The 12293-nt window shown below is 41.6% G+C and overlaps 1 pseudogene; it reads right to left on the bottom strand.

Annotated features, from left to right (window-relative positions):
* Nucleotides 1–2749: 2749 nt before the first annotated feature.
* LOC138146073 (large ribosomal subunit protein eL20 pseudogene) lies at nt 2750–3283 on the bottom strand (annotated as a pseudogene).
* Nucleotides 3284–12293: the final 9010 nt, after the last annotated feature.

Below are 12293 nucleotides of genomic sequence, written 5' to 3'. Positions count from 1 at the left end.
CAATATAACTACTATGGAAATGTTTTGTGTAGCTACACATGTACAACCTATATTGAATTGCTTATCTTCCCAGTGAGGGTGGGTGAGGAGGGAAGAAGGGAAAGAATCTGGAAATCACATTTTTAAAAACAAATGTTTAAAAAATTGTTTTTTACATGCAACTGGAAAATAAAATATACAAGCACTGGGGTATAGAAATCCATCTTGCCCTACTAGAAAGTTAGGGGGGATGGGAGAGGATATAAGAGAGAGCAGATTCTCAAATCGCAAAATCTTGTGGAAATGAATGTTGAAAACTAAAAATAAATAAAACATTACTTTTTTTAAAAAGAAAGAAAATATGGTCTATGTGTGTAAGGGTTATGGGATTTAAAGATCTTCCATGCCCCATTGGACTTGCTGACGTAGCAGGAAGGGGCAGAGCAAGAGGAAGCGGAAGCCAAACTAGAGTTCCTGCGGTGGCTAGCAGTGGTGGCCACGGCAGCAGCAGCAGCAGAGGCAGTGGCATCCCGAAGCCCTTTTTGAGTCAGCCAGAATTTCTGCTAAGGACTCCTGCTGAGGACTGCCAGGGGCCGGAGCTACTGGGAGCACGCTTCCTGGACGCTGGGTGGTTGCTGTGAGTGGGGAGAGGAGGACCTTTGTCTGAGGTAGCCTGTTGTGTTTTAAAGGCTTGAGAATGTGGGTGCTTTCTACTTTATCTACCTGTGCCAATTTCATAACTACTCTGATGGCTTTCACTTTCTGGTTTGGGGACTCAGTCTTTTGGTATTTTAATAAATTTTCTAGCTTATTCCCCCATATGGCAAGCCTGATGTACTTTGTGATGGATAATTATATCAGCATATCTGTAATTTCCATAGGCATTGTGAATATGGCATTGCTGATACAATATGTTAGGACCATGAAAGACAATTTTATTCTTTTCCACAGAATAGCCCTTGTTGCCACTGTCCAGCATACTAGTCTGAATGGACAATCATCTTGTCCAACATGGAAATTCTTATATTCCAGGCTGAGGAAAAGAGTCTAGAAAAAAAAAGAAATCATTTTGAAAGTCATCCTCCCATAAATATTTACTACATACCTGATCTTTACTTTCACTTTTCCTTAACAAAAACATAGTGAAGATATAATGAAAAAAGAAAGTCTTTTGTAAGCTATGGGTATAAAGTGAATTGGGGGGGGGGAATTGTTCTATTTTAGAGTGATGGGAAACATTTTCATAGTATGTAATAGTTATTTTTCTCTCCTTACCATCCCTTGGGTTAACATATATCCCATCATGGTGATTGTCATGGAAAACAGTGAGAGACATGGCATTGGGGGTTCTCCTACTGAGAAGAAACTGCAGGGTGAGGCTGGCTATATATGACTAGGCATGAAAACATACATGTGCCCTTAGAACAATTAAGCATGCCAACTGAGAGAACACGATGTCTATCCCAAATACATACTGTTACTCCCACAAAAATGAATTGTTGCCATCTGAATTCTGGACTTTACCCAATAAATAGCCATCTCTCAGACTTCATAGAGATTGATTCCTGGGTTTTAACTCTGCTTTTGCTCTATAAACTACTTCTTGCCTCTGGCCCACCTCAATCAATAACCCTTCCTAGACTTATAACAACAAGAGCTAAGTGGACCAAATATAGTGGGCCAAAAGACAAGCCAGTTGCCTAACTGGCTGAGTAAGTTTGGGATTATAAACTGCCATGTAAATTCAGTCTAGAGCTCATGGGTGGGGTAATTTCTAATTGGCTTGTGCTATTTCAGAACCCCAAAACTTCCATTCTCTTGGGAGGTCATAAGGCTGCTGGATACTACTGTGTAGGTTTTAAGTCCAAAGAGATTCATAGTGGCCAAGTATGATAAGACTTTCTTTTTCAATACACCTTCACTATATTTCTATCAAGGAAAAGTGGAGTTATATGACAGGTATGTAGTCATGATTTGTGGGAGGATGCCTTTGAAAATAATTTCTTTTGTGGCTAGATACAGAATCTGGTCCTGACTCAAAATCACCACAGAGAAGGAGATCTTTTCCCAGGATTCCACCAGTCATTGATGTCACAGACTGGGACTTAGGAAATTATTCACAGTAGGGATGGGGGGAAAAAAGGAAATAAGTGCTAAAATTGAGAATGACCCCATCTGGGGTTTTCTTGGCAAAGATACTAGAGTGGTTTTGCCTTCTCCAGCTCATGTGACAGATGAGGAACTGAGGCAGAGTTCAGTGACTTACGCAGGGTCACACAGCTAGTTAGTGTCTGAGGTCACATCTGAACTCAGGAAGATAAGTCTTCCTGACTCTGGGCCTAGTGCTCTATCCCCTGAGCCACTGACACCCTGGTAAATTTATTTCAGTAAGGCCTATGGCTGAGGGCCTTTCCAAGAAGAAGAGGACTCCTCATAGAGAACTGCTTTCACTAAGGCTAAATATTAGCATAAGAGTGGAAATATGGGAGAGCAGAAAGGTGTAGTGATAAGAGTACTCCTTGGGGCAGCTAGGTGGCACAGTGAATAGAGCACTGGCCCTGGAGTCAGGAGGACCTGAGTTCAAATTCGGCCTCAGACATTTAACACTTACTACCTGTGTGACCTTGGAAAAGTCACTTAACACCAATTGCCCTGCCTTCTCCCCTCCAAAAAGACACACACACACAAAAGAGTACTTCTCAAAGGTTATCTCTTTTTTTTCTGATTGAGAAATTTATTTAAATCAAATAGGTGCCTCATTGATTCTAAACTTAGAAGAACGTGTTGGGCCTCTTGGTAGTAAATCGTGGCTTGTGCTGGCCACACAGAACTCTGTGGGGCAGAGGGAACTTGATTTTGGAGTCGTGAAACTGCTTTCCTACAGGCTGGCAGCATTTGCTGGCAGGAATTTCTTCCACTTTCATGATCTGGATGAAGTGGGCCTGGGCACGGTGACGGGCTCCCATATCTCGGTAGCACTGAGTGACGGCACCAGCAGTGGTCAGGTCCCTGTACTCCCTGTACATGTTGTGGGCTCCACTCCTGGAATCTTAACACAGCCAGATGCCAAAGTTCTTCACTCTAAGAGGGGACTTTTCAAACACCTGTCGGCAATATACGATTTCCCCAGAAGACTTCTTCATCTTTTTCAGCTGGGAAACGAAGTACCAGAATTGGGACTTTGCTATGACATGATTAGGAGCAAAGATCCACATGCGATAAAGAGGCGGCACCGGGCTCTTGGGGGAGTGGGCAGGCAGCACCCAACTACCTTATACTCTCTCAGGGTGCCCGAGGCCTTCATGGTGCTGCAGCCTCATGCCCTGCCAACCCGCAAAAGCTCAAAGGTTATCTCTTAACAGTATCCATTCTACTGAGTTGGTTTAAAAAAAGAAAATATTTGTTGATGCTTTTTGTTCTTAAATGATGATTTCTGGACACACTTTCACTACCCCCTCCCCACTCAACTGAATGCTGCCTTGTAAAAAAGAAAACAAGGAAGCAACTGCAACCATAAAGTAATCCCTCTGACAAGGTATGCCACACGCTGCCAGGAGCTCCCCATCTCTCTACCAAGAGGAGGGAGGTTGCTTCTTTACTTGTTTAATAGGGAGTCAATAATTATCATAAACATGCAGGCTACCAACAGCTCTCTCAAAGCATCACTGACACCTCATCCTTCCCTTCCAGAAAAAAAAAATAGGGTAGGATTTAATCTGGTTTTATATAATTCTCTGAGATAGAGGTCACTTGAGGAAAAGGGAAGAAGGAACCATGATTAGCAACCATCACATGAATCCATTTATCCCAAACAGCTGCTTACTAGCCCTTGTGACTGATGCTCTCAAACTAAATACAACAGAATGAATCTGGGACCAGAGGCTTCCTAGGTCATGTTTCAAAGGTTAATTAAAAGGCAGCCAAGACATGAGGTCTTATTCTGGCCCGACTTAAAAAGTGCTGATCAATACCCAACTGTATATTTAGATATTTATTGGGCAAGAAGCCCCAAGTTTCTTCTTTCCAAAGATCTGATGTACTGATCACATAGTATCTTGATGTTGCATGATGTGAAGTCAGTTGTACTACTCCTTATGTAGGAAGCAAGGAAAGATGAAACAACCAAGACAGAAGGCTAAAAGAGAAAGTAGGGAAGGGACAAAGTCTTGAAGATGAAAATAAAGGATGAGAAAGTAGAACTGGAGCAGGGGACTTTGGGAGAAAAAGGAAGTGAGAAGAGTGGAAAGGAGGCATCCTGCATGTCAGAAGGAAGGAAGGAGAAAGAAGCAACAAGAATACTCATTCCCACTGCCATTCTGGCTGCTAAAAAGACCTAGATACAAAGGGATGAAAGTTTTTGACTTTGATGTGGTGCATCTGCATGCATAGATGCACAAATTTACAGGAGTTTTTAATTAAGAGGGACCTTATTAGCAATCTAGTCTAACCCAGCCCCACCACAGCACACTTGACAAGTAATTAGCTAGCCTCCAATTCAAGACTTCCAAAGGGGAGAAGGGAAGGAGGAAATGGGAACCCACCACCTCCTAAAGCAGCTCATTCTACTTTTGAACAGAATTAATTGTTAGGAAGCTTTTGGCTTTCCCTTATTTCAACTTAAATTAGCCTCTTTGCAGTTTCCACCCACTTCTCCTTGGTTCTGCTCTCTAGGGCTAAACAAAACATATTCAATCCTTTTTCTACAAGAAAGCCCTTCAAAATAGCTTAAAAACAGCTATCATGGGCGGCTAGGTGGCGCAGTGAGTAAAGCGCTGGCCCTGGAGTCGAGAGGACCCGAGTTCGGTTCCAGCCTGAGACACTTAACACCCACACAAAAATACTAGCCGTGTAACCTTGGGCAAGTTACTTAACCCCAAAATTGCCCTCCAAAAAAGGCAAAAAAAAAAAACCAGCTATCATATCCCTACCCCCAGATCTCTATTGCCCAGGGTAAAATTCCCAGTTTTTTCATCCCATCTTCATATGGCATGGAACAGTATGGCTGTTGACTTTGCACAGCCCTGTCTCATTTAAATCCAATTCACTTGCAATCATGATATCACCTTCCCAATGTCCTCTTTTAGAGCAAAAGACAAACAACAATATGGCATGGACTTAAGGCAGCATGCTGCTGCAGAGTGCCTGATGTATAATCAAGGGAGGTAGGTTCAAATTTCTACTCTGCCATTTGCTATGTGAATTTGAGCATGTCACTCAAAGATCCTGGTGAGAGAAATGATCAGTGCTATTGCAGTTTCGTGATGTGTTGAAGAATTTAGTTAGACCACCTCGAATCCAAGTATAGGCATTTATTGAGATTGACTCCTCTCACGAAGTGGGCTAAGTTCCAAGAGGAACCAGCAACTTCAGAGAAAGTAAGATGGATTTTTATAAGGTAAAGATGTAATTACATAACAGAAATTATGAATATTAAAATGGCAGGAGGGGTTTGTTAAGGGATTGAGTAATGGGGAGGGGTCCCAGCCATAGTGGAACTGTGCTCAGGATTACCCACAATGGATACAGAAAAACCAATTTGGGGGCTATCTATGTATGATAATGATAAGTCTGTGTCATAAATTCACCTAAAGAACAGCTTTTGCTATTACTTCAAAGGTGCCAATTTAGGGAAAGTCCCTTCTATTGTTTTGGGGTCCACATCCTGCTCAGGCACCCTGGTGATGCTACTTTCTGATTGGCTGAGTATTGTGGTCCTGTCTGAGACTAGATGGATGTGGTTGTGGTTGAGTGCATGGACACACCTGCTGTTTCTGTGGGAAATATGAGGAATGGGTTGGGGGGCAGTGGCTAGAGGCAGTGGCTGAGATCCCACTGCATGGACACGCCTGCTATTTCTGTGAGAAATATGAATTCAAGGATACACCTGTGAGCAATGAGGTCTATATGAAGAAGTTAGGATATTGAGTTGAGGGGGAGGAGCCCTAGGCAGGGACAGTGGGCCTACTGTTCAATGGGACCTATAAGGAAGTTAAAATATTGGGGCTGGGGGCAGCTTTATTAGGATTCTGTCAGGTTTCTCATATTAATAACCCATTGTCGATTGAGATTAAGGCTTTTCTTTTCTATTTTCTCATTCAGAAATAAACCCCTGTAGGTTATTCAGCCAGTCTGAATATTGCTGATAGATGAGATTGTCCAAATCCTCAGGGTACGTGGTTTTCCATCTTGGGTGGGATTCCAGCCAGGTAGGAGATCTCACAAACAGAATCCAGTCAAATTGAGATCTTGCCCTTAGGAAATAAGCCCTTATCTATCTTTGGAACCCTCCATTAGAATTTAGGGTGAGGGGCGGCTAGGTGGCACAGTGAATAGAGCACCAGCCCTGGAGTCAGGAGGACCTGAGTTTAAATCTAACTTCAGACACTTAACACAAAAACTAGCCCTGTGATCTTGAGCAGGTAGGTCACTTAACCCCAACTGCCCCCCAAGAAAAAAGGCAAAAAAAAGAGAAGAATTTAGGGTGACCCAGTTTATGAAGGGGAAAACCAATCATAGAGGTCTGGGTAGAAACAGATTTTTTTTTTTTGGCTCAAATTGCTGGAGGGAGCTGAGCCTCATGATTAGGTCATATTCTCTACAAGAGGAATTGAAGATGTTTTTGACCACCTCCTCATTAATATGTCCACCCGCCTCTCTTTGATCGTTAACCAATTAGCACTCAGGGACACACACTTTTCCAAAGGCTTTATAAATATACAGCCTTCTTCAGGAAGGGTCTTTAGTTTACTGGAAGAAGCAACCATGATTAGCAACCATCACATGAATTCATTTATCCCAGACGGCTGCTTCCTAGCCCCTCCTGACTGATTCTATCAAAGTAAATGCAACAGAATAAATCCAGGACCAGAGGCTTGATCTACTAAATATTAAACAGGCTTGGTCTATTCCTTGTCATGACCATCATTTTATTAATTATCTGCTAGCTACAATTAATAAAATCATTGATTATTATTTATTATTATGATATTATATAATATAAAAATATAATAATAATAATAATTTATTATTAATTGCCCAGAAATTATGCCTCTTGGACTTATGGACTTGGACATATGTCCCACTGGGCCTTAGTTTCCTCATCTATAGATGAAACAGTTTGGACTAGATGACCTCTGAGATCTTGAACTTTCAACTCTACATGACTCGATGACATCGAAGATTCTTTCTTTAAGTCTATGACCCTGTGATACTTTCACAAACCTTATGTCATTTGCTCTTGGTAGAATTTAGTAAGGCAACTCTATCTTCACTAGGAGAAAAGAGGAGAGACAAGTAGCCAATGAAACTGGGTCTGAGCTTTGAGTTGATGGGCATAGAGGAGACCTGTCTTGCCACCACCCCCAGAACACTAATACTAGAAGCCATTCCATTCTTTTGGTCCTAGATGAAGAACCACAGCAATCAATAAAGTGAACTGCTAGGTAGGGAGGAGAAAAAAAACTATCTCACATCCATTCTTGTCTTTAGAATTGAGGAAGAACGGAGTGGGAAAAAGAGTAGAGGGCCAAGTCATTTGGAAGAGGCATAATTGAAGAACTGCCTTCCCTGTCTTCAAGAAATTCAATGTGCCAGAAGAGGATTTTGGTTCTGAGGTGGTTTGTTTTGACTTTTTATCAGTGGGGGATTTTCTGTGGGCTTATTTTGTTTCTGTTTTGTTTGGGTATGAAGGGAGAATGGATCCTTATTCTAAGAAATGGCCAAGAAGAAGAAAACTTTAGCTTACTACATACAAGGTGGCATTAAAGCTACGAGGAAAAATCCCCTTGGAAAAGTAAACCCACAGGCAGAAGCCTAAACCTGAAGTGATAATTTGCTTGGCAGAGAATAAAATCCTATTTATATTCTGTCTTGATGTGCCTGATCTGAATCAGTTTAGGAAGAAAATTTGAAATGCATGTTGGAATGCACTCCCATTTATCATCAAAGATGAAAAAAAAAAAAACCCCAACACCCTCCAGCTCCCTGGGTGTGTAAATGGAGACATGTTTATTGAAAGGATTAAACCAAGCTGTTCCAACTGTGTCTTTGGAGTCATCTACTTTGCCCCCAAAGAAGCAATAAACTATCCACAGGGAAGTAGATTTCTAAACCATAAACACAGACAAAAGAAGAAGCCACTGGACCATTAATGTTCTTGGGCCCCTGGAGTAGAAAGTAAGACTAGTTCTTTGAGCCAATGACAAGCAGATCCACCATGGGAACTTTGTTTGGCAAAACAGACCACAGTAAATATGACCCACGGATTACCCTCCAAACATGTTTAAACACAGCAGCAAATTAATGGATTTTCAAAACAAAGCCTGACCCCCAAACATCCCATGCTCTGTGTTTTTTAAAAATTATCTCTTTTAATGCTATTTATTTTCACTTGAAAAAAAATGTGCAAACCCAAGGCCATGCCTAAGGTACAAAAACCTGAGTCCATCATCCTGTAGCCCCCTAAAATCTGTTTAAAGTTTTTCACAACAGTATTATATGTAATTGTAAGAAACTGGAAACAACCTAAAATATCCAACAAGAGAGGAATGGTTAAATATATTGGTGGAACATATATTCCGGCCACATATGAAGAAGGCCAGAGATATATAAAAAGACTACTATGAAATCATACAAAGCAGAAAAAAAGCAAAACGGGGAGAATGCAGAACTTACTAACTAGGATTGTATAAAAGGGAAAGTGAATGAGGATGGACAAAGTTCTTGAAGGAAATTTAAAATACTTTAGGTGTTTAAGTTAAAAAAATACAAGTGTAAACAGTTACCAGGAAAGTTTAATTGTTTTGCTGATACCAATTTTTTTTAATGAAAAAATTTTAAAAGATTGTCCTAAAACCTTAGGAAGGGGTGGGGGAAAGGGAACCAAGAAGGACAACTAAGCCCTGTTTTGACCTACAGTGAATCAGAAACGCAATAACCAAATGACGCTTTTAAAAAGAACTGTGTGTGTGTCTATCACACACACACACACACACACACACACACACATATATATACACACCTATGTATTTTTAACCTGATTTCATTTGTGTCAATAATTTGGGGCGAGGGTAGATTCCTGTTCTAGGTATATATTTAGCCTCCTAAAACCCTACTTGTACATAATACCTAAAAACATTAGGTTTATCCAATGAAGGCATCTGAGTTGTAGTGAAAGCTCCATTAGACCTGGGAAGGAAGGGGAGTGGAAAGTCTGGAATACTTAGATGGTAGCCCTGACAAAAGCACTTAATTATGTAAGCATGTCCCTTAATATCGCTGCCTCAGTTTCTTAATCCTTTCAAAATGGAAGGGAAAGTATCTACACTATCTACCTTGAAGGGTTGTGAGGAAAACACTCAGAAAACCCTCAAGTGTAAAAAGGGATGTCTTTAACCATGATCCTCCCACCAGAAGGTTGCCCTGAGTGGCTCCTGGCTTGTGATTAGGTAATGTTTTTCCTTATTTTGCTGCAGACCAGGTCTCCATACCACTTCCTGTTGTCTCCTTATCTTGCCATTCAGAGGACATATACTCCCCCACCCCTCCTCCATCACTTCTTAGCACCCTTTTTATCTGTTCCCAAGAGAATATAACCTCTGCTGGCTGAGATTCTTGCTTGCTTGTATTTGCTTAACATAGTGTCTGTCTGGCACATAGTTGGTGCTTTACCTCTATCTATCTACCATACCTAATTGCCAGGGATGCTTCATCTTCCCAGTTTTTCACTCTCCCAAAAATATATTTTTCAAGGACCTAATTCCCAAAAGATAAGCACACCCAAAAAGATGATTCAGTTTAGTCCACCTATCTTCCTCTTTGAAGATAACTATACCTTCCTCTGGGGTTGGAAGAACTCCTAACTAGAGTTAATTGTAGTGGGAAAAAATATTTGGATTTCGAGTCAGAGGATGTGGTTTTGAACCCTGGCTCTCACACTTAAGACCTGTGTGACTTTTGGCAAGTCAATTAATTTCTCTGGGTCTCAATTTCCTCATCTGTAAACTGAGGTGGCTGGACTGGATAACCTTCACTTAGGGATTTGATTTATTCTAGATCTATGTCCTGCTATGATTCTTTGAGCCAATGAGACAAGCTTTCTTTGTACACTTAAGGAACCCTTTGTTACTTTTCCTCTAGCACATAGTCTTCTACTGGTACAAGGAAAGAGGAATGCCCTCTTAGTCCTACCTTATTGCTACTATCTGTTGCCTGTGTTTTCTCTGTGTGAAGTTTCTTTACCCTTGCTTCAAGGGAATAAGAACCCTTAGCTGAGAAAGTTTTCTGCCACCCGTAAAGAGCTGAAGCTCCCTTTCTTGGGGAAGGGAACAAACACCCTGAATCCATTAGTCTTCCACAGACAAAACTGGGAGGCGGAGGGAGGGGAGAAAGAAACTAGGGACGTGGGTGGGGGCGGCGGATGGGAACACAACAGAGCAGCAGGTAGGCCAATAATCCTCTTTGGGGTTCCAAACACTGACCTGACAAGTAGTATGAGACTGACTAGAAGCATCCACTACAGGAGCCTACATTTGCAGGACTAATCTCTCTCCAACGCGGGACAGGCAAACTATGCAATGAATGCCCCAGAGCATCACAGAAGGCAAATGTCATTGACACTCCACCATTGCCCTGACATATGGTCCCTTTTCTTTTTCTTTTCTCTTTCTTCCATTTCAGGCAGCCCGTACCTAGGGCCTGCCAGTGACCCCCCAGGGGCATCGCCTCTCTCTGAGTTGCCCGCCAGCCCTCCCGTAGAGCCTCGAGCCTGAAGGGGCAGGGAGGGGGAGGGGACAGCATCGTAGCAGATTGCAGGCGGCTGAAAGCATTCTCCTTTGTTCCTCGAGATAATGCTGCATTATGGCTGGTGAGCCAGAGCAGATTTCGGAACATATTTGTTTGTCCTCTTGCTGCAGCGGGTTTCTAAACCTAAGGCAATGTGTTTCTGCTCCGGAGCTCTGTTCTCTTCAGAAAGCTGCTATGTATCCACCGGAGAGTACTTGTTATATAGTTTACTGAGGTCAGTGCTAATAAATTACAAGCATAAGGAAAACAATGACAAGCGTTTTCCATGGAGAACAGGATTTTTTCACTTGATTATTTCCTAAAGTCATGCCCTTCTCCCAGCAAGATGCTCTGATTTTAGACAACACCAGTAGCAACTCTGTGTATTTCACTTGGTAAAGCCAGGAACACCTGTCACATTAGCCGAGCAAACTTTCAGTGCAATTCATCCTCCTAGCAATGGAATTAGTCAAGTAATTATGATTAGATTGTTAATTAAGTGGCTGCTTTGTTAGTATGGCTCAACAGGGAACACTAAATTAACTACAGTTGTTTACTAATCCGGTTGCCCCCCACACACGCTTCTCAATACCCTTTGTTGGAACTTTTTGGAGCAGTTTCCTTGTTTCTGTTTTAGGTGGATAGGCTCAACATAAGTCAGAATTTTATAGGGCTTCAAGGTTTGCTTCTTACAATAATAGCTCAGTAAGGTAGGTGTCATTATTATATTTTTTTTTCCAGAAAAGGAACCAGGATGAGAGAGGCTATGTGACTTTCCTAGAGTCAAACGATCTAGTAAGTGTCTGAGACAGGATTTGTACTTAGATCTTACTGGCTCCACTTCTGATGCTCTATCCACTATACCACTTAGCTGTTTCATTATCATATCTGTTATGTAGAAAAATTCTATAACCTAACATTGCAAGGATAAGTAGTCTGCTATTGTTATTCCCATTTCATAAGGAAACGAAGGTTGCAATTTGTCCAGGATCCTGTAACTAGTGAATGTCAAAGCCTGGACATTCTTGTAATTTTAACAAACTAGAACATGTTAGCAACAGTACATGATCTAGAGATTTGGGGGTCCTGGATCTTTCCGGGGATTTTCATAAGCCAGTGTATGCCTGGTTAAAGAGAGGGTATAGGTCTATTTTCCAAACCCATTTTATTGGGGGGAAGGGGTTGACATTTCACCCCCATCACACCCCTTTGGAAATGGTTGTCATTCGATAGCATTGTCTCTTTAAGATTTGTAGCCCTCTCCTAGAATTACATGCTTCTACGGAAATAGCCTCTCTTTTTTATCACTTGGAAAAACATTAACTTTGTCCCTTTGAGTATCCACTATTCCTACCAAGGAAGTTTTGACTTTTCTTCTTTGAGGGACAAAAGCAGCCATTTTTCTTTTAAAGAACAGGAGAGGGCAGCGAGAATACTGTGGCCTCAAATCCCTTTCACTTCAGACATTTCACTCCACTAGGGAGCCTGTCCTAAAACTTTCCCCAAGTCTGACTTCCAAGCCAACAGTGCTA

This window comes from Petaurus breviceps, unplaced genomic scaffold (genome assembly GCF_028583685.1).
Source record: "Petaurus breviceps papuanus isolate PSGF00001 unplaced genomic scaffold, PetGlider_PUasm1.0 90752, whole genome shotgun sequence".
Lineage (NCBI taxonomy): Eukaryota > Metazoa > Chordata > Mammalia > Diprotodontia > Petauridae > Petaurus > Petaurus breviceps.
This window is presented reverse-complemented; position numbering and strand designations above follow the sequence as displayed.